Source organism: Chiloscyllium plagiosum, chromosome 10, assembly GCF_004010195.1.
Source record: "Chiloscyllium plagiosum isolate BGI_BamShark_2017 chromosome 10, ASM401019v2, whole genome shotgun sequence".
NCBI lineage: Eukaryota > Metazoa > Chordata > Chondrichthyes > Orectolobiformes > Hemiscylliidae > Chiloscyllium > Chiloscyllium plagiosum.
The window spans coordinates 5,481,397-5,507,549 of NC_057719.1; the positions used below are offsets into that span (position 1 = coordinate 5,481,397).

General features: G+C 42.3%; 1 protein-coding gene across 6 annotated transcripts in view; it reads left to right on the top strand.

Moving 5' to 3' along the window:
- The window catches only part of rps6ka5 (ribosomal protein S6 kinase, polypeptide 5), a 222,500-nt gene that overhangs the window by 23,327 nt on the left and 173,020 nt on the right, over positions 1–26,153 (top strand). For 2 of the 6 annotated variants that reach the window (XM_043696943.1, XM_043696944.1), the window contains exon 2: positions 2,115–2,149. The exons of 3 other annotated variants lie outside the window; for them this stretch is intronic. The gene's annotated coding sequence lies outside the window, so the exon portion shown is untranslated. Of the gene's footprint in view, positions 1–2,114; positions 2,150–21,834; positions 21,896–26,153 lie in introns of those variants that run through there. One more of the 6 variants, XM_043696945.1, reaches the window with a different exon arrangement.

Below are 26,153 nucleotides of genomic sequence, written 5' to 3' on the forward strand. Positions count from 1 at the left end.
CGCACACACACATATATATAAGTTTGTGGGTGAATTTGTACTTGCAGGATTACATTTTATTTTGCTCAAAAACTGCATGAATCCGTGTAAGATTCTGTAAATCCCTTTTTTATATTAGAATCAGTCTGAACATTGGGGCACAGGCAGCCTCACATTGGCCACCTAACATCTTCAGTGCATTATCTGGGCTGACATGGCACCTATTGTTAAAGTTCACTTGAGAATGCAACTTCAAAAAAGTTCTGAGATTTACATATGAAAGAACTGAAACCAACATGGTCATTCTAACAGATGAGAGACTTCACAAACAATCCAGGTCTTTTTCAATACATAATTTCAGTCATATCACACTGTAAACTTTTACTATAAATTCTGTGTCTTACGATTTTGTTCTCCACAACCACCTGATGAAGGAGCAGTGCTCCGAAAGCTGGTGCTTCCAAATAAACCTGTTGCAGACTATAACCTGGTGTTGTGTGATTTTTTTAACTTTATACACCCAGTCCAACACCGACACCTCCAAATCATGTGTCAGAAATAGTTATGTAGTCAAGAAAGAATTTCCAATAGTGCATGGAGGCTCAGTGGTTAGCACTGATGCCTCACAGCGCCAGGGACCCAGATTCGATTCCTGCCTTGGGTAACTGACTATGTGAAGTTTGCACATTCTCTCTGTGTCTGCGTGGGTTTCCTCTGGGTGCTCCGGTTTCCTCCCACAATCCAAAGATGTGCAGGTTAGGTGAATTGGTCATGCTAAATTGCCCATAGTTAGGGTGAATATGGGGAATGGGGCTGGGTGGGTTACTCTTCTAAGGGTCATTATGGGCTTGTTGGGCCGAAGGGCCTGATTCCATACTGTAGTGAATCTATAAAAAATCTTTTAAAAAAAAAAGGAGATCTTGCAGTGGTGGTCTTGAGAGATATTAAAAATAGAAGTAAAGTCTGTAGTTTGAATACATTACACAATTAAATAAAGATTGCAAAACTGTCTCAAAACAGAACTGGAAGTAGAAGTCCTCATGCTGCCTGTCAATAAAGTGGAGGATATACTAATGAGAGACAGAAGTTTTAACATAAGGAGACAGTTTGGAGTTTATTTGGAAGTGCCATCTAAGGATTACCCAGCTTTGTCCCACAGGTGGATTTGTGCTGATGAGATTTATAAGGATAAAACAAGGCTACGGGTTTCAAAGAGCTGAGTGGGTGAGACAGGTGTTTGGGTGGATTCAACTACAGCTGGAGAAAAATAATCTTAAAATTGTTATTAGTTTGGCTACATTTTCAGGAGTGTAGGTCAGTTGACATAAAATCACATTTCTGCAGGTTGATACTTTTCTGAAACTTAAGGCAACAGATGCAGGAGAAAAACGATGGAAACTAAACAAATATGTTTATAGTTTGAATGATGCTTCCAGGATGTGGTATTCTTCAGTGAGATACATTTTGCTGAAAATAGGTTGTCAACCAAATGTAGATCGGGTAAAATTTTATTTATATCATAGGCTACTTTCAGATCTCATCATAAATGCATTTTGATGATTCCTTATCGAGTGGCACGAAGGAATTTGAGAAACATGTCACTGATAAATTTAAAATTAGGAGTCAGGCTATGGGTCATTACATACATTGGTTTATTGATTAATCAAATTAGATCTGAAGCAACTTTAATGAACAATTATAGAAAGTGTATTCGAGTTAATTGTACAAGGCATCACAGAATGCTATCTCAATGAGGGTGAGAATAACTATGAAACTTGATTGGACAACTATTCAGTTGATCCACCAGATTAGATTTGATTGTTAATTTTGATGAGTTGATATTAAGTATTATGAGGAGACATCAAAACAACCTGAAGTATTTTTACGGGCAAATCAAACATTTAATAAAATGGACAAATGTGTGTCACCAAAGAACAATAAGTTATTGCGGAAAAAAAGACATTTTGTCAAAGTGTTTTATCATGCATTTTTCAGGAGAACTTGCAAGATTATCAATTCAAGACAAAGCCAGCATTATACTGCATGCGAGGAGATGTTAATTGGTTGACAAATGGACTCTAATTGTGCAGGGAGTGAATGATGCAAAGCTTCAACAAAAGGTCTCTCTTTTTCAGAAATACTCAAGTTCTGGACTATCGATCCTAGCACAGTAAGTCAAGAGCAGCCTCTGATATATCAGTCCAGAGACTTGGACACAGTCAGTCACTCAATGATGTGGAGGTGTAGGTGTTGAACAAGTAAGAAGCTAAATGTCAGACAGCCCCCACCTGTCTTGACATTCTACCTTCTTATGATTTGGAGGTGCTGGTGTTGGACTGGGGTGGACAAAGTTAAAAATCACACAACACCAGGTTATATTCGAACAGGTTTATTTCAAATCACTAGCTTTTGAAGCTGCTTCTTCATTAGGTGATTATGAAACAGAATCTGCTCCACAACCACCTGGTGAAGCAGCACTTTGAAAGCTAGTGATTCCAAATAAACCTGTCGGACTATAACCTGGTGTGTGTTTTTAACTTTACCCTATTATGGGTTGTTTTCCTCCTGAAATGAAAAAATGGCAACTATTATGAGAGATGAAAATGGCTGAAACAGCTGCTACATTTGGTGCAGGTGGAGAGATATCCTAGGCAAATGAGCAGGCAGCACAGGGGGCATACACAGTTAGTTGTATGGAAGATTAGGGTGAGTAAGAGCAAGTGGAAGTGTTGGTTAAACAGGGTCAAAGATTTTACAGCACGGAAAAAGGTGCTTCAACCCATCATGACCATCAATATTTGTTTATTCTATTCCCATTTTCCAGCAATTGGCCCATAACCTTGGATGTTATGGTGTTTCAAGTGTTCCTCAAAATAATCTTTCAATGTCATGAGGGATTCCACATCTACCAACATTTTAGGCTATGAATTTCAAACACTGACGATCCGCTGGGTGTAAAAATAATTTCTCCAATCCCTTTTAAACTTCCTGTTCCTAATCTTAAAACTGAGGCCCCAGGTTAATTGACTCATCTACTAAGGGGATAAGTTTCTCCCTATCTACCCTGTCTATGTTCTCAGAGCTTTACACACCTCAATCAGACCTCTCCTCAGCCTTCTCTGCTCGAAGAAAAACAGCCCCAACCCATTTAGTTTCTCTTAAGAACTGAATCGCTCTAGCCCATTTACATTCTGTGAATGTCTTCTGTACCCTCACAAGTATAATGGCATTCTTGCCATAACGTGGGGACCTGACTCTACAGAGTACTCCAGCTGTGGCCTAACATTATGCTTCGTTCCATCATAACCTCCTTGGTCTTGTATTCAATGCCTTGACTAATGAATGCAAGTTTCCTGTATTCTACTTTCTCTAACTGTCCTGCTGCTGTGAGGGATGTGTGGACATGCACAAAAAGGTCCCTCTAATTTTCTGTACTTCCTGTGGCCCCATCATTGTGTACTCCCTTTATATTTTAGGCCTCCCACAATTTCACTTTTCAGGATTAAATTCCATTTGCCACTGATCTGCTCATCTGACCAACCTGTCTTTTTCGTGCTGTCGTGTAAATCTTTTCTCCTCACTATTTACCATGCCACCATTTTTGTGTTAGCTGTGAACTTAGTGATCATACCTCCAGCATTCATGTCATGGTCATTAATGTACACTACAAACAGAAAGGGACCTAGCCCAAACCATGTTGTATGACACAGGCTTCCAGTCACAATAAGATCCTTTGACTATTATTATGTGCTTCTTGTTACAAAGCTAAATTGCACTGGATCCCATGGACTCTTAGCTTCTTAACCACTTTTGTTAGGAGAGAGATTGTCAAAGGCCTTACTGAAGTCCATGTAGACTATGTCATCTACATTACTCTCATCAACATATCTCAGTCACCTCCTTGAAAGATATGATGTTTTTCTGTCTCTGCCACTCTTTGATATTCTCTACCTTTCTGTCATGCACACTCTTTTGCTGTGCAGCAATAGTGTGAAGAATAATTTCATGACTACAGTACAGTCAGTTCTGCTGTAACGTGCATTTCTTCAACCCGAATTAGTTTTAATTCAGTTGAAGAATTTGGACCATTATTTGTAGACTGCAAACTTTCCTTATTTGTATTGACCAGAACGCAATTAGTTTAAACGGCTCTGCTATTGCCTGATTTTCTTATAACGCGAGATCGCACAAGAACAGAACTATTGCTTTACATCAGAACCATCTGTGACTTGCATTTATATGATGCCTTACCATTGTAAAATATCCCAAGGAGCTTTGAAAACAGTATACAACAACATTTGATACTGACCCACATAAAAAGGGTGTATTGTGTTTGCATGACAGAAGTAGGCTTTTTGGCCTAACGGAGCCGTGTTTGTGCTTCCGACCTTTGTCTGATCCACATTACTTGTCATTATTTCCTTCATCCTCATTTGTTTTTTCTAACTTTCTCTCAAGTTCAACTGTGCTAATTGCCTCAATTACTACTTGTGACTGAGTGTCATTTTCTCATCACTCTTTCTGTTAAAAAGTTCTTCCTGACTTCACTATTGTATTTACTAGTCCACCAACTTGTGTTTTATGAAATGAATAAAAGCCAGCGGTCTGCAGGGACCGGGAATCAGAAACAAAAGCAGAAACTGCAGGAAAATCTCAACAAGTCTGGCAGCATCTGTGAGAAAGTGAACTTAACATTTCGGGTTCAGTGATACTTCAGTTCTGAAGAACTGGTTGATAGTTGCCAGACCTGCTGTGTTTTTCCAGCAGTTTCTGATCCTATATGTTAAGGTCTCCTTTGCAAGGGAAAACTCTCCTCCTTATGTATATCCTAACAAACTCTTTTATAATTTTAAGGATGTCTATCTGGCTATTACTTAAAGAAAAGAGCCATTGGATATTGTCATTCGAGATAGGTTTTGCCTCGGTTCTGATATTCTAGTAAATAATTTTCTAGTAAATAATCCAATGCCTTGGTTCTCTCCTTTACTTGTTTTCAAATCACTTCGTGACTTCACTCCTCACTTATCTTCTCCGGCTTTATAACCCTCTGTGATATGTGTGAATACCTAACACTGGCCACTTGAGAACTCTAATTTTAATTGCTTAGTCATGGATGGTTGTTCCTTCAGCTGCCTAGTACTTGAGCTCTTGGATTCTAAAGCTTCTTTTTATCTTTTTTCTTTTAAAATGTTCTGTAAAAGCTTTTTACCTTTCTGCTTTTAAGATGTTGTGTAAAACATTTAACTTTGACGAAGCATTTGATAGTCTGCTGTAATATTGTGTGCTATTATATGAATAGAATAATGGCAACATTGAATCCTTGCTGTATCGAAAGAGACCTTTTAAGCTCACCAAACCTTCGAAGAGCATCACACCTAAGCCAAACCCCTACCCTGTAACCCTGCATGGGGTTTTTACCATGGCCAATCCAACAACCTACACATCCCTGGACATTATACAGCATTTCTTTAGGTGTGGCCAACCCACCTAGCCTGTATATCTTTGGACGAGAAGTTGTTGTCTAACCAAGTTTAATATTTTTTCTATTTTTTCAGCTCTTTTCTTTCAGAATTTGTATTATTTTTGTATGGCCTTTGGTTGATTCTCTACTCCTCCACTCAATCTTTTTAAAATTAGCTTTATTGTCACATTACTCAAATAAGTTCAGTGAAAAGTTTATAAGTTGCCACTTACAGCGCCATCTTAGGTAAGATGGGGTCTCAGCAAGGTTGGAAGCTACTGGGGTTGTGAAAAGCTGTCACATCTCTCTTTGCTATAGCTGAAAGCTGGAGTTATAGAGTCATAGAGATGTACAACAGGGAAACAGACCCTTCAGTCCATCCCGTCCATGCTGACCAGATATCCCAACCCAATCTAGTCCCACCTGCCAGCAGCCAGCCCATATCCCTCCAAACCCTTTCTAATCATATACCCATCCAAATGCCTCTTAAATGTTGAAATTGTCCCAGCCTCCACCACTTCCTCTGGCAGCTCATTCCATACACATACTATCCTCTGCGTGAAAACGTTGCTCCTTAGGTTTCTTTTATATCTTTCCCCTCTCACTCTAAACCTATGCCCTGTAGTTCTGGACTCCCCGACCCGAGGGAAAAGACTTTGCCTATTTACCCTATCCATGCCTCTCATAATTTTGTAACCTCTAGATGGTCACCCCTCAGCTTCTGACAGTCCAGGGAAAACAGCCCCAGCCTGTTCAGCCTCTCCCTATAGGTCAAATCCTCCAACCCTGGCAACATCCTGGTAAATCTTTTCTGTCTCAGTCAGATTTCAGAGAAAGTGAGGACTGCAGATGCTTGAGGGTCATAGTCAAAAATGTGGCACTGGAAAAGCCAGTCAGGCAACATCCGAAGAGCGGGAGAGTCGACCTTTCAGGAATGTGGAGGGGGAAGGGGACTGAGAGATAAATTGAGGGGTAGGGCTGGGGGAAGGCAATAGGTGGATGCAGGTGGGGGGCAATTGTGATAGTTTAGTGGAGAGGGTGGAGCAGATAGGTGGGAAAGAAGATGGGCAGGTCAAAAAGGTGGTGATGAGTTGAGTGTTGGATCTAGGATGAGGTGGGTATGGGGAGATTTGGAAACTAGTGAAGTCAGTGTTGATGCCGTGTAGTTGTAGGGTCCCAAAGCAAAAGTTGAGGCTTCCTTCCTCCATTTGGAGGATGGTTTTGATTTGGCGGTGGAGGAGGCCCAGGACTTGCATGTCCTTGGTGGAGTGGGAGTCGGAGGGGGAGTTGAAGTGGTTGGCCACAGTTCGGTGGGGTTGTCTGGTGCGTGTGTCCCAGAGATGTTGCCTGACTGCTCTGCAAGTTGGCATCCTGTCTCCCTGATGTAGAGGAGACCACATCAAGAGCAACCAACACAGTAGATGAGGTGGGTGGGTGTGCGGAAAATCTCCACCATCTCTCCATCCTCCTTCCCATCTACCTGCCCCCAAGCCCTACCCCCACCCCTCTATTTATCTCTCAGAACCATTCTCCCTCCACATTCCTGATGAAGGGCTTATGCCCAAAACATTGATTCTCCTGCTCTTTGGATGCTGCCTGACCTGTTGTGCTTTTTCAATGCCACACTTTTCGAGTCTGTCAAATTTAGCCCTGTTTGCACGAGTATTGCCTCATACTTGTCAATATTGGAGTTTATTTGCTGAATATGTGCCAATTCTGCAAGCTTGTTGATGATTTTCTGTATTGTATTCTGTATAGACCTATATTAGTTACTGTTCCGAATTTGCTTTTGCCTGAAAATTTTGAAATTGTGCCGTAGTTCATGAATCCAGTACCGTAAATGGTGAGCAAAGTGGTCCCAGCAGCAGAGCATTACTTCCCAACTCCCCAGTCTGAGTAACTGTCTTTAACTCCTGGCCTCTTCTGTTTTTCATATGTAGTATGTTTTCTATACAACCTATTATTTTTTCTATGACCTTACATCATTTGGGTTTAGTCCTAAGTCTAATGTACAGTATCTTACAGTATTTTATGTATTAAAATAAAACAAAGAACTGCGATTGCTGAAGATCTGAAACAAAAACAATTGCTCGAGAAACTCAGCAGAACGAAGAGTCACTGGACTCAAAATGTTAACTCTGCTTTCTCTCAAGATTCTGCCAGATTTGCTGAGATTTTCCAGCAATTTCTATTTGACTACCTTATCAAAGGCCTTTGACAAATCCAAATGTATTACATCTTTTATATTATCTTTGTTGCTCCATTCTGTTTGTTATTCAAAGAATTTTGCAAGATTGGTCAAGTGTAATCTTGTAAACCAGTAGTCTATTATATTAACGGTTTCTTGGTATATTTCTGTTGTGCCATATACAGTGGAAACTCGATTATCTGAACGAGATGGGCAGGCACTATTTCGTTTGGGTAATCGATTATTCGATTAATCGATTAAATGCCTTTTCTCTGGGGCTCGGAGCTTTTAAAGTCTGCTCCCTGTTCAGGAGACTAGCAGCACAGCGTGTGAGGCCCCGTCCCCCACCCCCCAACCTGGTCCAAACCCGCCCCCTGACCCCCAGCACAAAGTGTGCAATCCCCCACCCCAAACACAGCCCCTCGCCACCCCCACCACTCTACCCACCCCGGCCCTTCTCCAGGGCAAACCGGACTGCACACCAACAATAAGGCTGCTGCTGCAGCTGCCTCTGTGGGGTAAGTCTCCAAAAATGCACAGATACAATCACAGCCACAGCCACAGTCTTTTTACTGCAAATTTCTAACAGGTCCCATGTTTGCCCTGCACAGGACAATGTTAGAGAGATTATTCCTGGGAAGCGGTGGCGGGGGTGGTGTTAGGGTACACCCCTCTGTAGAACTCCAGGGAATGTGTGGGGAGACAGAGACGGCAGGCAGTCAGTCATTTGGACGCAGTGCCTGTTTAACCACTGTAAACAAAAGATGCGATCACTATTGGAAACGTCTTCGATGTAATGTTTCTATCGGGATCTTGAGATCTCCTTCGGATAATCCGATTTTTGGATAAATGGTATTCGGATAATCAAGGCTCCCCTGTAGCAAGGATGGCATTATCTTTCCTACTTTTGACATTAAGCTAATTTGTCTGTTGTGGTTCCCTGGATTTATTCCATTTCCGTATTTAAATGTAGCAATTACATTAGCCATTCATTAGTCCCAGGCATTATTTCCTTTTCTCCAACATGCTTTGAATCTAAATGCCTTTATGATGGAACAGTGTAGCAGAAGTGAAGGAAACAAAACGAAGCAAATCATGAACTCTGAATCCCTCTATTTTGTGGGACATCCTGCTCCATGTGCCTAAAGAGAATCAATCTGTTTAGACACATGAAGACCCTGACAGAAACCCATGACCCTGAATACATGTCATCGTTGAATCAACGAACAGCTGATATCTAATGCCTCTACTATCTCTTCGTAACTTTTAATATGCATGGAAACTCCATCCAGACCAGGGTACTCTTTTTCCAAACTTTGGTTTATCTTTTTGCCTCTCTTTTTATTTAAATGGTTTTATCTTTTATGATCCTCCAGTTAGTACAGGTGAGCCAAAATTTAGTCAGGAAACTGCAGCAAAAAAGATAACAGTAGACAGACGGAGAGATAGAACATAGAACATAGAACAATACAGCACAGAACATGCCCTTCGGCCCACGATGTTGTGCCGAACATTTGTCCTAGCTTAAGCACCCATCCATGTACCTATCCAATTGCCACTTAAAGTTCGCCAGTGATTCTGACTCTGCCACTCCCACAGGCAGCGCATTCCATGCCCCCACCACTCTCTGGGTAAAGAACCTACCCCTGACGTTTCCCCTATACCTTCCACCCTTCACCTTAAACAGGAAATTTCAGAGCCTTGAGCAGAGATAGTAGAAAGCATTGTCTCAAATGATGGAGAATTGCAAAAAAGGAATGCGTGAGAAACCAAACTTGGAGAAGCGTGGAAATTACAGAGGTTTAAAGGAAATTTCAGAGATGGGGAGAGAGAAGTTAAGATTTCAAAACCAAGAAATTTACAGTTGAGTTGCTTGACTTGAAACCTTGAGCACAGGGGTGAAATTGAATGGTATTGAATGCTATTTGGAATGCAGACAGTGACATTTTGGTTGAGCTTAAATTTATGTAGCTTGGAAGGCAGAGACCATCAGGAAAGTTCATTTGGAATAGTCCAGTTTAAAGATATTATGTACAGGTAAGAGTTTCAGCAGCAGTTCAGTTGAGACAAGATCACTTTTGGCTGAAATAGAAGTGGAACTAGTTGTTCTTGTTGATTAGATTAGATTAGATTCCCTACAGTGTGGAAACAGGCCATTCGGCCCAACAAGTCCACACCGACCCTCTGAAGAGCAACCCAGCCAGACCCATTCCCCTACATTCACCCCTGACTAATGCACCTAACAGTACGGGCAATTTAGCATAGTCAATTCACCTAACCTGCACATCTTTGGACTGTGGGAGGAAACCAGAGGAAACCCACACAGACACGGGGAGAATGTGCACACTCCACACAGACAGTTGCCCGAGGCAGGAATTGAACCTGGGTCCCTGGCGAGGCAGCAGTGCTAACCACTGAGTCACCGTGCCATTCATGTTGTCAACAAGCCATGTAGTTAAGTAGGACTGGAAAATTATAAATGGTTTGGTTCAGCTGCTCAAATAGCGACCAGGAAGAATCCGTGTCAGCCGCAGGAAGTGAAGTTTCTGGTGGGGACTGAAGTACTGTATGTACTCGAGAAGTCGATCTCATGTAAAAGTTGACCCCTTATTTTGGCCAAAAAATCTGGAATTTCCCACAATTATCTTGTGTAAAAGTCGACCCCAGTTCTTCACAGACAACAGATCAACGTTCTTTATTTCTTTATTCTTTTTGAGATCAGTTGGGTTTCTGTTAATTTAGACAATATTTTGGACTGTCATATGCATTTCAGCCCCTCAAAAATAGTAGCCATGTAATAGTCGACCCCATAAATTTAACCTTTAGAAAGTAGTCTAAACAATTTGACTTTTACACAAGTATATGCTTTAAGTGACCTTAGAGTTCCCAATATTTAGTTGGAGGAGATTTTTGGTTATCCAATATTGGCTGTCAGACAAATTGTAAAATTACAAAGTGAAAAGGTTGAGAGAAGTGATGATGAAATGGAACACATATTGTCTGTAGAATCTGAAGTTATATTCTTGGATGATGCTGTCAAGTTGCAGCAAGAAAATGACAAATAATCAGAGACCAAAAATAGTTCCTTGGGTTGGGGGATTCCAGAGGCAATGTTGTAAGAATGGTAAGTGAAGCTACATGCTTCAATTGTTTGCGGAACAAATGGAACCAAAATAGAATAGTTTCTAAAGTGGACAATAGAGAAAATGGTTTGGAGGGAGTAGTATGATCGACCTTATCAAGCATTGTGAAAAGGAAGAGATTGATGGGGGGGTGGATATGTCAATGGATTCCATGTCTATAGTGAAGGGAAGGCAGCTGGAGCCTGTCAACTGGAAATTCTGAAACAGACAAAGTGTCAGAAGAATCTTGGATAGAAGTGGGGAAGGATTGGACAAGGACAGAAAAAAATGTCAAGTTGAGGTAGAAAGAGATCAGACGGAAACAATGGATCTTCCTGGGCAGCTCTGTTTATAGATTTTGGGAAGGCGATAGAAGTGGGACTGTGAGCTTGGAGGCAGTGAAGGGAGATCACCAAATGAAATGAGATTAGTGATCATTGTGTATACAATAGCCTGGTGTTCAGTGGTAGGATTATGGTCATCACCTCCAGGAGATGAGCGGAAGTGTCAGAGAGCTGGCGCTTATCCTCCACAATGACATGGTCAGTATGTCAGATAACAACAGCATCACTGTTATCAACAGGCTTAATTAAAAGTCAGGGTTGGATCTGAGAGCACCGAGTGCATTCTGTTCAGAAGGAGATACGTTTGAATGGGTAAGGAGGGGGCAGAGAAATTGAGGTCTTTTGCCCGAAACGTCGATTTTGCTGCTCGTCGGATGCTGCCTGAATTGCTGTGCTCTTCCAGCACCACTGATCCAGGCAGAGAAATTGAGGTAACCAATGTCACTTCAACAGTTCTCGATGAACAGCTTGAGTGCAGACAAAAGATCAGAGAGAGGGGTCCGGGTGGAAGAGAGTATTGGAGGTGAGTAAAGGCATCTGTGGGACGGGGAGAGGATTGTTGTCCAAGAAATAGAACAGAGGTGGCAATGCAAAAAAGGTTCAGTGTCATGTCATGCATGAAATTCATTGAAGTGGGGGCTCAGGAAGATAAAACTAAGACCTTTGCTGAGCACAGAATGTTTAGCATCAGAGAATGGAATGATAATTAATACATGACAGGAAGTAGGGTTAGGCAAGGGGATGAAGTCAGAGGGAAGGGCAGGGGAAGAAGATTCCAGAGGAGCATGAGTATCGTGCATTCCTTAATGCCTGCAAGGAAAAGAAAATTTATTTTTAGAATGTCAAATGAGCCAGAAGATGAAGTAGATTGGGGGTAGGTCAGCTCTGAACCAACGTGAGGGCATGCTGATGGAGAGTGATAGAGAGAGTGTTATAGAGTCAAACAGCATGGAAACAAACCCTTTGTTCCAACTCATCCATGCTGACCTAGTTTCCTCAACTGAACTTGTCCAATTTGCCTGTTTTTGGCCGGTATCCCTCTGTACCTTTCTTAACCATGTATCTCTCCAAATGTCTTTTAAATGTTGCATTTGTACTTGCCTCTACCACTTTCACTGGCAACTTGTTCCATATACATACCACCTTCTGTGTTAAAAAGTCGCTTCTCAGATTCCTTTTAAATCTTACCCCTCTCACCTTAAACCTATTAGAAAGCGAGGACTGCAGATGCTGGAGATCAGAGTCGAGAGTGTGGTGCTGGAAACACAGCAGCTCTCCTACTCCTCGGATGCTGCCTCATCTTAAACCTATGCCCTTTAGCTTCAGACTTCCCTACCCCGGGGAAAAGACCATAGCTATTCACCTTATCTATTTCTCTCATGATTTTATAAACCTCATAAGGTCAGCCTATGCTCCAGGAAAAAAGTCTCAGCCTATTCAGCCTCTCCTTATAACTCAAACCCTCCAGTCTTGGTAATATCCTTGTCAATTTTCTTTACACCCTTTCCACTTCAGTAACATCGTTCCTATGGCAGGGTACTCCGAACGTGGCTTTACCATTGTCTTGTACAGCTGTAGCATGACATCCCAACTCCTATACTCTGTGCTCTAACCAATGAAGACAAATATGCCAAATGTCGTCTTCATCACCCTGTCTACCTGAGATGTCACTTTCAAAGAACCTATACCTGTATCATTGGGTCTCTCTGTTTGACAACATTCCATAAGGCCCTACCATTAACTGTGTAAGTCCTGCCCTGGTTTGTCTTACCAAAATTCAACACCTTGCACTTATCTGAATTAAACTCCATCTGTCATTCCTTAGCCCACTGGCTCAGTTGATCGAGAACTCATTGTACTCTTAGTAAATCTTTTCTGCTGTCCACTATATCACCAATTTTGGTGTCATCTGCAAACTTACTAACCAGGCCTCCCAAATTCTTATCCAAATCATTTATGTAAATGACAACAACAGTGGACCCAGCACCAGTCCTTGAAGCACATCGCTGGTCACAGGCCTCAAGTCTGAATGATAATCCTCTGCCACCACCCTCTGTTTCCTGCTGTCGAGCCAATTAGCTAGCTCTCCATGGATCTCATATGATCAAACCTTATTAACCAGTCTACCAGGTCAAGAGTGTGCATATGATGACGCACGGACTGAGTGTGGATCTCAGACTGCAATGAGGAACGTTGTCTGAGGAACGTAGTACATCTTGGAGATAACCTATGATCCTGGATGTATTCAAAACACGAAGGACACACCTTCATTTGGAATCCACGTAGGGTGAGACTACTGAGAGAGTCACATGATGTGGTTGCGGAAGTGAATTTTAGCATAAATTTTGTCAGACCCCAGACGTGACAGTGAAAGTTGTAATGGTGAATAAGAAAAGAGATTAGAATGGGAGTCCTGTTGCAGAGAGGAGCAGAACAAAAGAAACAAAGAATTGTGAATGCTGGAAATAAAAAACAAAAACAGAGATTGCTGGAAAAACTCTGCAGGTCTGGCAGTATCTGTGCAGAGAAAGCAGAGTTAACGTTTCTGGTCAGAAATCAAGAGTGAAAGTAATCAATGAATACATCAATGCTTAATGCCTCTAGTTAAAAATCACACAACACCAAGTTATAGTCCAACAGGTTTAATTGGAGGCTCACTAGCTTTAGGAGCGACAGTCCTTCATCAGGCGATTGTGGAGGACAAAATTATAACGCATAGAATTTATAGCAAAAATTTACAGTGTGATGTAACTGAAATTATACATTGAAAAATACCTTGATTGTCTGTTGAGTCTTTCATCTGTTCGAATACCATGATAGCTTCACTTCTTTCAAGTGCCTCTAGAAAAGCTTTGGAGAATTATTTCTTTTCATGGGTGCCTAATCTTCTCTGGGAGCCATAAATGCTACTAATAGAACTCCTGTGGCTCAGTGGTAGTGTCCATGTCTCTCAGCTAGGAGGCCCAGGTTCAAGTCCCACCTGCTCCAGATGTATGTTATAACATCTCTGAACAGATTGATTCAGAAAATAATAAATGCTACTGATTTATTTTTCACTATTGTTGGTCGAAGATGATGTTTGTTTGCTTCATGCACTTGTTAATTATTTGTCTTCTTTTGTGTTTAATCATGCTTGATTTCAGCTGCACTTAATGCCTGATATAATTAGCAAGATTAGTTGTGCTCAGGAAGTGCAAGGACATTAATTATCTAATATAACAATCTAATATAATTATCTAATGTAAGCGAAGTATTGAAAGTCTGAAATAAAAAGAGAATGTGCTGGAAATCCTGAACAGGTAGTATTAGTGGAGAGAGATACAGTCTCAATGTTTTGAGTCAGGTGTGACTCTTAGAATTGAAAGAGCATAGGGATGCTGGGTTTAATGCTGGCAAAAGATGGACCGTTGGTAGAAGAATGATAAAAGGGAAAACCTGGGATAGAATAATGGGTGGGAGAGATCATATTACAAAGATATGTATTGGAAGGCAAAGGGAGTGGTTTTTCATTGTGGTTGTTGTAAGTTTGCTCACTGAGCTGGCAGGTTTGTATTCAGACGTTTTGTCACCATACTAGATAGCATCATCAGTTTGCCTCCGGTGAAGTGCTGGTGTTCTGTCCCACTTTCTACTTGTGTGTCTTGGTATGTTAAAGTGGGTGATATTTTTTCTAGTTCTTTTTCTCAAAGGTTGGTAAATGGGATCCAAATCAATGTGTTTATTGATGGAGTTCCGGTTTGAATGCCAGGCCTTCAGGAATTCCCGTATGTGTCTTTGTTTAGCCTGTCCCAGGATGGGTGTGTTGACCCAGTCAAAGTGGCGTCCTTCTTCATCTGTTTGTAAGGATATTAGTGATAATGGGTCGTGTCTTTTGGTGGCTAGTTGGTGTTTGTGTATCATGGTGGCTAGGGTACACTTTTCTGCCTGTCTGTCCGATGTAGTGTTTGTTACAGTCCTTGCGTGGTATTTTGTAAATGACATTGGTTTTGCTGGTTGTATAGGGTCCTTTAGGTTCATCGATAACTGTTTCAATGTGTTAGTAGGTTTGTGGGCTACCATGATACCAAGGGATCGGAGCAGTCTAGTAGTCATCTCTGAGACGTGTGTGATATATGGTAATGTAGCTAGAGTTTCTGGGCATGTTGTGTCTACTTATTCAGCTTTGTTGTTGAAGAATCAGTGCTTTGTGTTTGTCAAGTATCCACTGTTCTTAAATATGCTGTCTAGGTATTTTGCTTCTGCTGCTCGTAGTTCCTGGGTGCTGCAGTGTGTTGTGGCCTATTTAAGTGATGTCTAGATGCGGCTCCGTTTGTAGATGCTGGGATGATTGCTCCTGTAATTGAGTATCTGGTCTGTGTGTGTTGCTTTCCTGTAGACGCTGGTCTGCAGTTCTCCATTGACTGTTCGTTCCACTGTGACATCCAGGAAGGGAGTCTGTTGTTGTTTTCCTCTTCTTTTGTGAAATTTATGCCAGTAAGGATGATGTTGTAGGTTTCCTTTTAATTTGTTCTGTTTTGTGATGACAAAGGTGTCATCCATGTAGTGGACCCAAAGTTTGGGTTGGATCGTGGAGAGGGCTGTTCATTCCAGTCTCTGCATTACTGCTCCTGCTAAGAAGCCTGATATTAGTGATCCAATGGTCTTTGTCATTGTAAAGAGACAAGGTAATTGTCCAGAGTGAATATAAATGCAAGAATAATGAACAGCTCTGTATGAAAGCAAACATATGAAAAACCAAGATTCAAAGCGGCACATTGTGTAAAAGCAGAACCAAAATAAGGGGTGGGGGCAGTATTCAACACCTGAAAGAGTCTAATTGGAAGGTAAGATACATTTAGTTTAATTATAATGTGGCATGACAGTGAAAAGAAATGAGGGTATGAGAGTAAGATGTTAAAATAGTAAACCTCGTTACAATGGTGAGCAACTGGAAACTCTGGGATTTCTCTTCCTCAGTTGTATGATTTTGAGATCACGCTTGGGTCTGAGTGGTTGTGTTCGACAAATGGATCAACCAACCTGCTTTGTTTTCTCCACTGTAGGGGAGACAATATCACGAACAGTGAATACATTATGCTAAATTGAAAAAAAGTATAAGTAAGTTGCTGCTTTACAAACCAACACACTGTCTGGAATGTGTAATTTGAGCACTCAGCATTGCTAAGTGTAACTACAATGGCTCAACTATAGTTCTGCAGAGTGCTAAGTTCATACCTGTGTTTAGTGATTTTTGCAGTGTATGGTTCATGAAATAGAATATTTATGCATACATTGTCATTATTTTAGGAGAATAGAGTAGAAAGCAGTGTGATGACTTTAAGGTTTTCAACACTGTTTATAACAGTTTGGGCTTCTCCATCAGGATTATCCTGAGATACTTGTGACTTTTGTTCTGATGTCCCATTTACACTTCATGAGGGGACATGAGAAGTTGTTGGCAGATAGGATCAAGGAAAACCCTAAGGCTTTCTATAGGTATATCAGGAATAAAAGAATGACTAGAGTGAGATTAGGGCCAATCAGAGATAGGAGTGGAAAGTTGTGTGTGGAATCTGAGGACATAGAGGAAGCGCTTAATGAATACTTTTTGTCAGTACTCACCTTGGAAAAGGGAAATGTTAATGAGAATACAGAGGTACAGGCTACAAGATTAGATGGGATTGAGGTTGACAAAGAAGAAGGTTTGGCAATTTTGGAAGATCTGAAAATAGAAAAGGCCCTGGGGCCAGATGCAGTTTATCCTCTGATTCTCTGGGAAGCCAGGGAGGTGATTGCAGAGCCTTTGGCTTCGTCTTTACATCATCATTGTCGACAGCAGTAGTGTAAGAAGACTGGAGGATAGCAAATTTTGTTTCCTTGTTTAAGAAGGGGAGTCGGGCCAACCCTGGTAATTATAGGCCAGTGAGCCTTACATTAGCTATGGGTAAGGCGTTGGAAAAGGTTATAATCGTCTGGAAAGGAATAATTAGATTATAGATAGTCAACACGGTTTTGTAAAGGGTAGGCGTGCCTCACTAACCTTATTGAGTTCTTCGAGAAGGTGGATGAAGGTAAGGCGTTTTGATAAGCTTCCACACGGTAGGCTATTGCACAAAATAAGGAGTTTCAGGATTGAAGGTGATTTAACGGTTTGGATCAGAAATTGGCTAGCAGAAAGAAAACAGAAGGTGGCAGTTGATGGGAAATGTTCATCTTGGAGCTCAGTTACCAGTGGTGTGCCACAAGGATCTGTTTTAGGGCCACTGCAAGTGGGCATAGAAGGATGGGTCATGATAAAGGGCTTTTTCCCGAAACGTTGATTTTCCTGCTCCTCGGATGCTGCCTGACCTGCTTTGCTTTTCCACACTCTCGACTAGTAAATTTGCAGATGACACTAAGGTAGGCAGAGTTGTGGATAGTGTTGAAGGATGTTGTGTTTTACAGAGGGACATAGATAAGATGCAGAGCTGAGCTGAGAAGTGGCAAATGGAATTTAATGTGGAAAAGTGTGAGGTAGTTCACTTCGGAAGAAGTAACAGGAATGCAGAGTACTGAGCTAATGGTAAAATTCTTGGCAATGTAGATGAACAGAGAAATCTTGGTGTTCAGGTGCATAAATCCCTGAAAGTTGCCACCCAGGTTGATAGGATTGTTAAGAAGGCATATGGTGTGTTGGCGTTTATTGGGTAGGGGGATTGAGTTTCGGAACCACGAGGGCATGCTTCAGCTGTACAGGACACTGGTAAGGCCGCACCTGGAGTATTGCGTACAGTTCTGGTCACCGCATTATACGAAGGATGTGTAAGCTTTGGAAAAGGTTCAGAGGAGATTTACTGGGGTGTGGACTGGTATGGAAGGAAGGCCTTACGAGGAAATGCTGAGGGAAAAGAGGCTGTTTTCGTTGGAAAGAAGAGCTTGAGAGGGGACTTAATCTAGACATATAAGATAATCAGAGGGTTAGATAGGGTGGACAGTGAGAGCCTTTTTCCTCAGATGGTGAAGGCTATCACGAGGGGACATAGCTTTAAATTGTGGAGTGGTAGATTTAGGACAGATATCGGGTAGTTTCTTTACTCAGAGTAGTCAGGGCGTGGAATGACCTGCCTACAACAGGAGTAGACTCGCCGATGTTAAGGGCATTTAAGTGGGCATTGGACATACGTATGGATAATAATGGAACAGTATAGGTTAGATGGGAATCAGATTAATTTTGCAAGTTGGCGCAACATTGAGGGTCAAAGGGCCTGTACTACACTGTAACATTCTATGTTTTATGTTAGTCTCTCCCACAAGAGGAAACATCCTTTGCGCATCCAACTTGTCAGGTGCTTTCAGGTTATTGTTTTTCTCAACAAGACCACCTCTTATTCTTCTAAATTCTAATAGGTACAGGCTGAGCCTCACACTTAGCTCATATAATAAACCCTCTGTAGTGCTAATAACATGGAGACCAGATGCTGAAAAATTGTTGATAATGTGATTTTGGTGTTATAGCACTTATAAAAGTTAGGTTATTACTTCCATTTAGAATCACTAATCTTGCATAAATGCAAAATAAGGAATTGAGTTCTTATCTTGTAGCTAGAATGTTTTGGAGCATTTTTCTGTACTGTATTTTACTATCTGTATGATATTAGTGATTAGACCCAGATGATTAGGTATCTGACAGTTCAAGTGATGTAAATTGATCTTTTAGTCATCTTTTTCTATAGTTATCAGGAAAACGTAAAACAGTATGTAGTCAAAAATGCAGTGATCAAATGAATGAAGAGAAGCAGATATATCAGATATATCAGTAATCTCACTGCATGTATTAGGTTTACTTTTAATATCTGGTATTACAAACCTAAATGTTTTCATAAACCATTGTAGAACTCAACTGATTCCATATGGATATGGTTGGTGACAATTTTTATACATGGTAAGAATGGTAGCTTCCACTGCAAAAACTATTTTTTGACTGCAACATTTTTATTCTTATACAGTTGTTTCTGTCACGTAAAGTGACTTTCATTTCCCCATTCACCTAATGTTGTCCATTTTGTGATTGTGTAGGATGTATATTTATGTTAGTTGGATCTTTTGGATTTCACATATGCAGTTTGTATTTATTCATTCAAAGGTTGTGCACTTCGCTGGTTGAGCCAGCAACATTACCCATCTCTTGTTTTCCTTGAAAAGGTGGTGGTGAACTGCTGTAGTCCATTTGGTGCAGATGGAACCACAATGCCATTAGGGAAGGAGATCCATCATTTTGACTCAGCGACACTGAGGGAACAACAATATAGTTCCAAGTCAGGATGGTGAGTGGCTTGGAGGGGAACTTGCAGGTGGTGGTGTTCCCATGTACTTTGCCTTCTAGATGACCTTCTTGTGGTCATGAGGTTAGGAAGGTACTGTCTGAGGAGCCTTGGTACATTTCTGCAGTGCATCTTGTAAATGTCATAACAGACCACTAATGGTGTAGAGAGTGAATGGCAGCACATTCCCGAATGACCGAGCGGGCTGTTTTGACCCAGTTGATATCTAGTTTCTTAAATATTTTTGGAGCTGCACTCAGCCAGGTAAATAGGGATTGTTCCATCACACTCCTAACTTGTGCCTTGTAGATGGTGGACAGGCTTTCAGATGACTCACCACACAATTCTGAGCCTTGGCCTTCTTTTGTAACTGTAATTTTTATATGGCTCAATCTATTAGTCTTTTTGTCAATCATAACCCTGAAGATATTCATAGTGGGGCATTCAGTGATGGTAATGCCATTGAATATCAAGAGATGATGGTTAGATTCTTTCTTGTTGAAGGTGGTCATTACCTGACATTTATGTAATGCAAATGTAATTTGCTACTTTCTGCTCAAATCTGAATATTGTCTAGCTCATGTCTCATTTAGACATGGCCTGCTTCAGTATCTGAGGAGTCGCAAATGGTGCTGAACATTGTGCAATCATTAAACTTCTGTCATCATTTGATGCACGTTTCCTGAGCATTTAGAGTGTGAAAAGCTTTGTGATGTTTGATTACATTAAGGGTGTACTATAATCCATTTTATTGCTGTGTTAAAAGATGTTTCAGCTTCAAACATGCATACTTACAGTATGGAAGCAAGCCATTTGGCCCATCCAGACATATACCCCTACTCTATTCCTGTAACCCCGCATTTCCCAAGACCAATCCACCAAACCTGCACATTGAAATAACTCCACATAAACTGGCATCCTGTCACCAATTTGCCCTTTGTTTACGTGTGGAGAGTCATAGTGTCATACTTGGATCCAATTAGTCCACACCAGTCATCTTCCCAAACTGAACTAGTTCTACTTTTCTGTGTTTGGCCCATATCTCTCCAAATGTTTCCTATTCGTGTACTTATCATGTCTTTTAAATATAGTAACTGTAGCTGCATCCACCACTTCCTCTGCCATTTCATTCCACACATGAACCACTCTGTGTAAAAAAAAAAAAATTACCCCTCATGTCATAGAGATGTACAGCATGGAAACAGACCCTTTGGTTCAACCCGTCCATGCCGACCAGATATCCCAACCCAATCTATTCCCACCTGCCATCACACAGCCCATATCCCTCCAAACCCTTCCTATTCATATACCCATCCAAATGCCTCTTAAATGTTGCAATTGTACCAGCCTCCACCACTTCCTCTGGCAGCTTATTCCATACACATACCACCCTCTATGTGAAGAAGTTGCCCCTTAGGTCTCTTTTATATCTTTCCCCTCTCACCCTAAACCTATGACCTCTAGTTCTGGACTCCCCGACATCAGGGAAAAGCCTTTGCCTATTTACCCTATCCATGCCCCTCATAATTTTTAAACCTCTGTAAGGTCACTCCTCAGCCTCCGATGCTCCAGGGAAAACAGTCCCAGCCTGTTCAGCCTCTCCCTATAGCTTAAGTCAACATCCTTGTAAATCTTTTCTGAACCCTTTCAAGTTTCACAACATCTTTCCGATCAGAATTACACGCAATATTCCAACAGTGGCCTAACTAATGTTCTGTACAGCCACAACATTGACCTCCCAACCCCTGTACTCAATACTCTGACTAATAAAGGAAAGCATACCAAATGCCTTCTTCACTATCCTATCTACCTTTTTGAAATTTTCTCTTCTCAACTTAAAAATATACCCACTAGTCTTGAATTCCCCGACCCTAGAGAAAAGACTCTTGCTGTTCACCTTATCTATGTCCCTCGTTATTTAATAACTCTCTCTAAGGTCACCCCTCCCATTTACCAGTGAAAAAAAAGTCCCAGCCGATCAAACCTACTTTTCTAATTTAAACCGTCCATTCATGGCAACTGAATCTTTTCTGAACCCTCTCCAATTTAATAATATTCTTCCTATATCTTGACAATGATCCAACTTCCTCAGAGCCAGCTCTCAGAGTGAACAGGATATCTGACTTCTGTTCTTCTCTGTCAGTCTGGGCTTCCTGATCAGGGCTGTTAATCTGGTCTAATCAGGGAACTCATATTCTGTGAGGTCCACCTGGTTGATCTTGTTGCAATCACTGTATCTCTCCCCCTCTGAGTCCGAGGACATAGGTCGGTTTTTTTAATAGCTTCTCCTGGGTATTTTAGCACGAAAGTTTCATTCCTCCAACTCTCTACCTTTGATATGGGTGTCATGTAATGCACAGTAGCTCTCGCACCTGGAGTGGCTTGGAAGAAACTCATTCTCTTCTTCAGGCAGCAAAGACGTTGAGACGGTGATATCTGCTGTGTCCATCTCAGATTCCAAGGTATCTTGAATGCTTGATGGAGAGGGAGAACCAATGTGTTATAGAACGGTCGGGAGCCAGGTACGTTTTGCTTCGCATCGTTTGTAAGTTTGCAACTTTCGTATGGCCAGCGTGCTTCTTCAGATTCGTAGCACCTACAAGAACTTTATATGTCACTGGACCTGATCTTGTTTCGGCCATGCATTTTAACCACACAGGGTCAATCCTATGGTTTCTACGCCAAACTTCATCCCCTGAAGTAAACTGCCTCTCTCCCTTGGCAGAGTCTAGTGTATAGCATTGATGTTCTTGAAGCCATTTCAGCCCTGGTTAAATCACATATGGTATATTGTGTTCCGTTCTGGTCACCTCATTATAGGAAGGATTACCCAGCTGCAAAAAGCCATTTATCGTTTTTTAAAATCCCCACAAAAGCAAATTGAGCTGTCGGGTTTCACATTTGGTATGACTGGTTCTGCCCAATATTCAATCTGGACAGGTTTGATGATTCTTTCGTTTACCAGCCTTCTAATTTCTGCGCCTACTTTTGCCCATATGGCAAACGGCATTGGGCAGGCTTTGCAGAATCGTGGAATTGTTTTCTGGTCAACCTGCAAGGTGGCCTTGGCTCCTTTGATAGTCCCCAGATCTTCCTGAAAAGTCTTCGATATTTAATTTAGACTTCACTCTGACAGTTATTTTCTAATCAAAAAATGTTGAGCCAATCTTTCGCAACAAATTTTGCCCCATCAGGCTTGGGCTGGAGCCTTTTACTGCAATCAGTGGGAACTGAACCAGCTACTTCTCACAACAGACCGGAACCGAAGCTGTATCCTTAATCTGCAAATGTTCCCTGGTGTAGGTTCTCAATCTAACTGAGATCTTGTGCAACCTTAAAGGTTGGAGACCAGAGTGAATTTTAGTAAAGGCTGGTTCTGCGATCACTGAAACAGCTATGCCAGTATCGACCTACGTTAGAACCGAGTGACCAGTTAAACGATATTTATTTTGATTGGTTCTGATTTGGATGTTGCTAAGCAATTTAACTAATCCAAACCACATGCAGGTTTCCAGGGTGTGCACTCTCCTGGATACTCTGAGCACTCTTACTCAGTTTAGGGCTATTAGGACTCTTGCTGTCTCGAGGTTGCCTACCGGCAGCCCTACAATGGCTTATCAGCCCAGATCCTGAAGAAAATCTTATTTTTGGCCGAGGCTTGGCTTTGTTTTGGGATTTTGCTGTGGGCTGATCTAGAATCCCTCTATTCAGGATATATTCTGAATGAGTCTATGCAATTGCCTTCACTCAGGTGGTGTTCGCCAAGCTCAGTCAGCCTAGCGAGCATGTCCACTTCCTTCGGAATACCCTGCAACTCGTATGCTTCACTTGCCACATTTTCCAATGATCAAACTAGTTGTAGTGCCTGTTTATAGTCCAGTTGTGCTTCAGCTAGTAGGTGTTTCTGCACGGTTACATCATTCATCCCACATACCAAATGGTCTTTCAGCATCTCATTAAGTGTTAAACCAAAATGTCACAAGTCTCTACCAGTCATCTTAACCTAGTCAAAAATCCCAATAGGGATTCCTCTAGTTTTTGAATTGCCGAGTAAAACTGATAACATCTCAGATTTAGAGGAAGCTTGAGATCATAACATTTCTTAAATAAATCTGTCAACTGTTGAAAGGTTTTATTATCTGGTGCCTCAGGGAGAGTTAGGATCCTAACAACTGAAAAAGCTGTGGGTCCACAAGCTGTCAGGAGTTGCTTTTCACCTACTCAAATATAAAAAGCATTCTTTCCACATACTGGGATCAGTCTTTGACGGCAGGATCGAACAATTGAAATGGCCTCCTTCTTCAAAGACCGCAATTTCCCCTCCGACGTGGTCGACGATGCTCTCCACCGTATCTCCTCCATTTCCCGCACCTCTGCACTTGAACCCCGCCCGTCCAATCGCCACCAGGACAGAACCCCACTGGTCCTCACCTTCTACCCCACCAATCTCCGGATACATTGTATCATCCTCCGTTATTTCCACCACCTCCAGACAGACCCTACCACCAGGGATATATTTCCCTCTCCACCCCTATCAGCATTCAGGAGAGACCACTCCCACCGGGACTCCCTCATCAGGTCCACACCCCCCACCAACCCAACCTCCACTCCTGGCACCTTCCCCTGCAACCGCAAGAAGTGCAAAACGTGCGCCCACACCTCCCCCCTCACCTCCCTCCAAGGCCCCAATGGATCCTTCTATATCCGTCGCAAATTCACCTGCACTTCCACACACATCATTTACTGTATCCGCTGCACCCAGTGTGGTCTCCTCCACATTGGGGAGACAGGCCGCCAACTTGCGGAACGTTTCAGGGAACACCTCTGGGACACCCGCACCAACCAACCCAACTGTCCCGTGGCTGAACACTTTAGCTCCCCCTCCCACTCCGCCATTGACATGCAGGTCCTTGACCTCCTCCATCGCCAGACCCTGGCCACACGACGCCTGGAGGAAGAGCGCCTCATCTTCCACCTAGGAACCCTCCAACCACACGGGATGAATGTAGATTTCTCCAGCTTCCTCATTTCCCCTCCCCCACCTTATCTCAGTCCCAACCCTCGGATTCAGCACCCGCCCACTTGACCTGCAATTTTCTTCCCGACCTCTGCGCCCCCACCCCCTCTACGGCCTATCACCCTCACCCCCTTCCACCTATCGTATTCCCAGTGCCCCTCCCCCCTACCTTTTATCTCAGCCCGCTTGGCACACCAGCCTCATTCCAGAAGAAGGGCTGATGCCCGAAATTGTCGATTCTCCTGCTCCTCGGATGCTGCCTGGCCTGCTGTGTTTTTTCAGCACCACATTTTTCAACTCTGGTCTCCAGCATCTGCAGTCCTCACTTTCTCCTGGCAGGATTGAATGGGTCAAGGTTCCCAAATAATGTTATGATGTCAGAAATGTTTATTCCAGGATGACTGTTGTGAGTTAGTTTCTTCAGGAGCATGTTTTTTTCTCTGGTCACCTGCATTGCCATTCAACTTGATAATGGCTGATCTTTTATAGCAACAAGGTAAAAACAATGACTGCAGATGCTGGAAACCAGATTCTGGAACAGTGGTGCTGGAAGAGCACAGCAATTCAGGCAGCATCCGGGAACGGCAAAATCGGATGCTGCCTGAATTGCTGTGCTCTTCCAGCACCACTGATCCAGAATTTTATAGCAACACCCTACCTCCTGTTCTCTCCAACTTTATACCTTCGCATTTTTTCCACAAATTTATCTATTTCTTTATAAAAATATTCAGTGCCTTCACCTCTACAGCCTTCTGTGGTAGAGAATTCCACAGGTTCACCACACTGAGAGAAGAAATTTCTCCTAATCTCAGACAGAGATGGCCTACTGCTTATCCAGAGACAATGACTTCTTGTTCTGGATTTCTCAACTGGGGAACATATCACCCCTGCGCACAGTCTGCCCAGCCCCATCAAATTTTTATGCATTTCAATTAGATCTCTCATTCTTCTAAACCAAGTGAATACAGGCCTGTTGACCCAATCTGTCCTCACAAGACAAACTTACCATCCCAGGAATTTGTCTGATGAAGCTTCAGTGCACTTCCTCTATAGCTATTATCTTAAAGTATATCTTGCTCATCACCATCTGGACAAAGCATTTGCCTTGATTGGCATCGCATCTACCCATTCAGCATTGCTGCCAATGTATTACTGGTGAAGGAATTCGGCATACCCTCCACAAGATGCAGGATATGATATGATTGTGGATCAGTGGTGCTGGAAGAGCACAGCAATTCAGGCAGCATCCGACGAGCAGCAAAATCGACGTTTTGGGCAAAAGCCCTTCATCAGGAATAAAGGCAGAGAGCCTGAAGCATGGAGAGATAAATGAGAGTAGGGTCGGGGTGGGGAGAAAGTAGCATAGAGTACAATAGGTGAGTGGGGGAGGAGATGAAGGTGATAGGTCAGGGAGGAGAGGGTGGAGTGGATAGGTGGAAAAGGAGCTAGGCAGGTCGGACAAGTCTGGACAAGTCAAGGGGACAGTGCGGCGCTGGAAGTTTGAGACTAGGAAGAGGTGGGGGAAGGGGAAATGAGGAAACTGTTGAAGTCCACATTGATGCCCTGGGGTTGAAGTGTTCCGAGGTGGAAGATGAGGCGTTCTTCCTCCAGGCGTCTGGTGGTGAAGGAGCGGCGGTGAAGGAGGCCCAGGACCTCCATGCCCTCGGCAAAGTTGTTCCCTAACTAGGAGGCACCCAGTCTCCCCAATGTAGAGGAGACCGCATCGGGAGCAATGGATACAATAAATGATTTTAATGATTTTA